Genomic DNA, 6,000 nt, shown 5'->3' with positions numbered 1-6,000 from the left:
GTGATATTTGGAAGCCACAGAGGGCTATGCTGAAAAAGGAAATATCCTCAGATGAAATCTGGAAAGAAGCTTTCTGAGAAACTGCTGAGTGTTCTGTTACTTCATCTCACAAGGTAACATCTGTATTTCGTGGATCTCTTTGCTAGCCTTATTTCTGTGGAATCTGAGAACAGATATTTCGGATCCCTTTGAAGACTTTAGGGCCAAAGGAAATATCCTCCGACAACAAAGAGAAAGAAACTTTCTGAGAAACTTCTTTGTGTTCTGTGAAATCATCTCACAGAGTTACAGGCTTCCCCTCAAGAAGCCTTTCGCTAAGACAGTTCTTGTGGAATTGACAAAGTGATATTTGGAAGCCCATAGAGTGCTATGGTGAAAAAGGAAATATCCTCAGATGAAATCTGGAAAGAAGCTTTCTGAGAAACTGCTGAGTGTTCTGTTAATTCATCTCACAGAGTTACATCTGTATTTCGTGGATGTCTTTGGTAGCCTTATTTCTGTGGAATCTGAGAACAGATATTTCGGATCCCTTTGAAGACTATAGGGCCAAAGGAAATATAATCCGATAACAAAGAGAAAGAAGCTTTCTGAGAAACTTCTTTGTGTTATGCTAAATCATCTCACAGAGTTACAGCTTTGCCCTCAAGAAGCCTTTCGCTAAGACAGTTCTGTTGGTATTGGCGAAGTGATATTTGGAAGCCCTTAGAGGGCTAAGGTGAAAAAGGAAATATCCTCAGATGAAATCTGGAAAGCAGCTTTCCGAGAAATTGCTGAGTGTTATGTTAATTCATCTCACAGAGTTACATCTGTATTTCGTGGATCTCCTTGCTAGCCTTATTTCTGAGGAATCTGAGAAGAGATATTTCGGATCCCTTTGAAGACTATAGGGCCAAAGGAAAAATCCTCTGATAACAAAGAGAAAGACGTTTTCTGAGAAACTTCTTTGTGTTCTTTGAAATCATCTCACAGAGTTACAGCTTTCCCCACAAGAAGCCTTTCGCTAAGACAGTTCTTGTGGAATTGGCAAAGTGATATTTGGAAGCCCATAGAGGGCTATGGTGAAAAAGGAAATATCCTCAGATGAAATCTGGAAAGAAGCTTTCTGAGAAACTGCTGAGTGTTCTCTTAATTCATCTCACAGAGTTACATCTGTATGTCGTGGATCTCTTTCCTAGCGTTATTTCTGTGGAATCTGAGAACAGATATTTCGGATCCCTTTGAAGACTATAGGGCCAAAGGAAATATCCTCCGATAACAAAGAGAAGGTAGCTTTCTGAGAAACTTCTTTGTGTTCTGTGAAATCATCTCACAGAGTTACAGCTTTCCCCTCAAGAAGCTTCTCGCCAAGACAGTTCTTGTGGAATTGGCAATGTGATATTTGGAAGCCCTTAGAGGGCTATGGTGAAAAAGGAAATATCCTCAGATGAAATCTGGAAACAAGCTTTCTGAGAAACTGCTGAGTGTTCTGTTAATTCATCTCACAAAGTTACGTCTGTATTGCGTGGATCTCCTTGCTAGCCTTATTTCTGAGGAATCTGAGAACAGACATTTCGGATCCCTGTGAAGTCTATAGGGCCAAAGGAAAAATCCTCTGATAACAAAGAGAAAGAAGTTTTCTGAGAAACTTCTTTGTGTTCTTTGAAATCATCTCACAGAGTTACAGCTTTCCCCTCAAGGAGCCTTTCGCTAAGACAGTTCTTGTGGAATTGGCAAAGTGATATTTGGAGGCCCATAGAGGGCTATGGTGAAAAAGGAAATATCCTCACATGAAATCTGGAAAGAAGCATTCTGAGATACTGCTGAGTGTTCTGTTAATTCATCTCACAGAGTTACATCTGTATTTCGTGGATCTCTTTGCTAGCCTTATTTCTGTGTAATCTGAGAACAGATATTGCGGATCCCTATGAAGACTATTGGGCCAAAGGAAATGTCCTCCGATAACAGAGAGAAAGAAGCTTTCTGAGAAACTTCTTTGTGTTCTCTGAAATCATCTCACAGGGTTACAGCTTTGCCCTCAAGAAGGCTTTCGCTAAGACAGTTCTTCTGGAACTGGCAAAGTGATATTTGGAAGCCCTTAGAGGGCTATGGTGAAAAAGGAAATATCCTCAGATGAAATCTGGAAAGAAACTTTCTGAAAAACTGCTGAGTGTTCTGTTAATTCATCTCACAGAGTTACATCTGTATTTAGTGGATCTCTTTGCTAGCCTTATTTCTGTGGAATCTGAGAAGAGATATTTCGGATCCCTTTGAAGACTATAGAGCCAAAGGAAATATCCTCCGATAACAAAGAGAAAGAAGCTTTCTGAGAAACGTCTTTGTGTTCTGTGAAATCATCTCACAGAGTTACAGCTTTCCTCTCAAGAAGCCTTTCGCTAGGACAGTTCTTGTGGAATTGGTAAAGTGATATTTGAAAGCCCATAGAGGGCTATGGTGAAAAAGGAAATATCCTCAGATGAAATCTGGAAAGAAGCTTTCTGAGAAACTGCTGAGTGTTCTGTTAATTCACTTCACAGAGTTACATCTGTATTTCGTGGATCTCCTTGCTAGTTTATTTCTGAGGAATCTGAGAACAGACATTTCGGATCCCTTTGAAGACTATAGGGCCAAAGGAAAAATCCTCTGATAACAAAGAGAAAGAAGTTTTCTGAGAAACTTCTTTGTGTTCTTTGAAATCATCTCACAGAGTTAAAGCTGTAACCTCAAGAAGCCTTTCGCTAAGACAGTTCTTGTGGAATTGGCAAAGTGATATTTGGAAGCCCATAGAGGGCTATGGTGAAAAAGGAAATATCCTCACATGAAATCTGGAAAGAAGCTTTCTGAGAAACTGCTGAGTGTTCTCTTAATTCATCTCACAGTGTTACATCTGTATTGCGTGGATCTCTTTGCTAGCCTTATTACTGTGGAATCTGAGAACAGATATTTCGGATCCCTTTGAAGACTATAGGGCCAAAGGAAATATCCTCCGATAACAAAGAGAAGGAAGCTTTCTGAGAAACTTCTTTGGGTTCTGTGAAATCATCTCACAGAGTTACAGCTTTCCCCTCAAGAAGCCTTTCGCTAAGACAGTTCTTGTAAAATTGGCAAAGTGATAATTGGAAGCCCATAGAGGGCTATGGTGAAAAAGGAAATATCCTCAGTTGAAATCTGGCAAGAAACTTTCTGAGAAACTGCTGAGTGTTCTGTTAATTCATCTCACAGAGTTACATCTGTATTTCGTGGATCTCTTTGCTAGCCTTATTTCTGTGGAATCTGAGAACTGATATTTCGGATCCCTTTGAAGACTATAGGGCCAAAGGAAATATCCTCCGATAACAAAGAGACAGAAGCTTTCTGAGAAACTTCTTTGTGTTCTGTGAAATCATCTCACAGAGTTACAGCTTTCCCCTCCAGAAGCCTCTCGCTAAGACAGTTCTTGTGGAATTGGCAAAGTGATATTTGGAAGCGCATAGAGGGCTATGGTGAAAAAGGAAATATCCTCAGATGAAATCTGGAAAGAAGCTTTCCGAGAAACTGCTGAGTGTTCTGTTAATTCATCTCACAGAGTTTCATCTGTATTTCGTGGATCTCCTTGCTAGCCTTATTTCTGAGGAATCTGAGAACAGACATTTCGGATCCCTTTGACGACTATAGGGCCAAAGGAAAAATCGTCTGATAACAAAGAGAAAGAAGTTTTCTGAGAAACTTCTTTGTATTCTTTGAAATCATCTCACAGAGTTACAGCTTTCCCCTCAAGAAGCCTTTCGCTAAGACAGTTCTTGTGGAATTGCAAAGTGAAATTTGGAAGCCCATACAGGGCTATGGTGAAAAATTAAATATCCTCACATGAAATCTGGAAAGAAGCTTTCAGAGCAACTGCTGAGTGTTCTGTTAATTCATCTCACAGAGTTACATCTGTATTTCATGGATCTTCTTGCTAGCCTTTTTTCTGTGGAATCTGAGAACAGATATTTCGGATCCCTTTGAAGAATATAGGGCCAAAGGAATTATCCTCCGATAACAAAGAGAAAGAAGCTTTCTGAGAAACTTCTTTGTGTTCTCTGAAATCATCTCACAGAGTTACAGCTTTCCCCTCAAGAAGCCTCTCTCCAAGACAGTTCTTGTGGAATTGGTAAGGTGATATTTGGAGGCCTTAGAGGGCTATGGTTAAAAAGGAAATATACTCAGATGAAATCTGGAAAGAAGCTTTCTGAAAAACTGCTGGGTGTTCTCTTAATTCATCTCACAGAGTTACATCTGTATGTCGTGGATGTCTTTTCTAGCCTTATTACTGTGGAATCTGAGAACAGATATTTCAGATCCCTTTGAAGACTATAGGGCCAAAGGAAATATCCTCCGATAACAAAGAGATGGAAGCTTTCTGGGAAACTTCTTTGTGTTCTGTGAAATCATCTCACAGAGTTACAGCTTTGCCCTCAAGAAGCCTTTCGCTAAGACAGTTCTTCTGGAATTGACAAAGTGATATTTGGAAGCCCGTAGAGGGCTATGGTGAAAAAGGAAATATCCTCATATGAAATCTGTAAAGAAGCTTTCTGAGAAACTGCTGAGTGTTCTCTTAATTCATCTCACAGAGTTACATCTGTATGTCGTGGATGTCTTTTCTAGCCTTATTACTGTGAAATCTGAGAACAGATATTTCAGATCCCTTTGAAGCCTATAGGGACAAAGGAAATATCCTCCGATAACGAAGAGAAGGAAGCTTTCTGAGAAACTTCTTTGTGTTCCGTGAAATCATCTCACAGAGTTACAGCTTTCCCCTCAAGAAGCCTTTCGCTAAGACAGTTCTTGTGGAATTGGCAAAGAGATATTTGGAAGCCCATAGAGGGCTATGGTGAAAAAGGAAATATCCTCAGATGAAATCTGGAAAGAAGCTTTCTGTGAAACTGCTGGGTGTTCTGTTAATTCATCAAACAGAGTTACATCTGTATTTCGTGGATCTCCTTGCTAGCTTTATTTCTGAGGCATCTGAGAACAGATATTTCGGATCCCTTTGAAGACTATAGGGCCAAAGGAAAAATCCTCTGATAACAAAGAGAAAGAAGTTTTCTGAGAAACTTCTTTGTGTTCTTTGAAATCATCTCACAGAGTTACAGCTTTTCCCTCAAGAAGCCTTTCGCTATGACAGTTCTTGTGGAATTGGCAAAGTGATATTTGGAAGCCCATAGAGGGCTATGGTGAAAAAGGAAATATCCTCAGATGATATCTGGAAAGAAGCTTTCTGAGAAACTGCTGAGTGTTCTGTTAATTCATCTCACAGAGTTACATCTGTATTTCGTGGATCTCTTTGCTAGCCTTATTTCTTTGGAATCTGAGAACAGATATTTCGGATCCCTTTGAAGACTAAAGGGGCAAAGGAAATATCCTCCGATAACAAAGAGAAAGAAGCTTTCTGAGAAACTTCTTAGTGTTCTGTGAAATCATCTCACAGAGATACAGGTTTCCCCTCCAGAAGCCTTTCGCTAAGACAGTTCTTGTGGAATTGGCCAAGTGATATTTGAAAGCCCTTAGAGGGCTATGGTGAAAAAGGAAATATCCTCACATGAAATCTGGAAAGAAGCTTTCTGAGAAACTGCTGAGTGTTCTTTTAATTCATCTCACAGAGTTCCATCTGTATTTCGTGGATCTCTTTGCTAGCCTTATTTCTGAGGAATCTGAGAACAGATATTTCGGATCCCTTTAAGACTATAGGGTCAAAGGAAAAATCCTCTGATAACAAAGAGAAAGAAGTTTTCTGAGAAACTTCTTTGGGTTCTTAGAAATCATCTCACAGAGTTAAAGCTTTTCCCTCAAGAAGCCTTTCGCTAAGATAGTTCTTGTGGAATTGGCAAAGTGATATTTGGAAGCCCATAGAGGGCTATGGTGAAAAAGGAATTATCCTCACATGAAATCTTGAAAGAAGCTTTCTGAGAAACTGCTGAGTGTTCTCTTACTTCATCTCACAGTGTTACATCTGTATTTCGTGGATCTCTTTGCTAGCCTTATTACTGTGGAATCTGAGAACAG

This window comes from Macaca mulatta, chromosome 7, assembly GCF_049350105.2.
Source record: "Macaca mulatta isolate MMU2019108-1 chromosome 7, T2T-MMU8v2.0, whole genome shotgun sequence".
Classification (NCBI taxonomy): Eukaryota; Metazoa; Chordata; class Mammalia; order Primates; family Cercopithecidae; genus Macaca; species Macaca mulatta.
The sequence above is the reverse complement of the archived record's forward strand: the minus strand, read 5'-3'. Positions refer to the sequence as shown.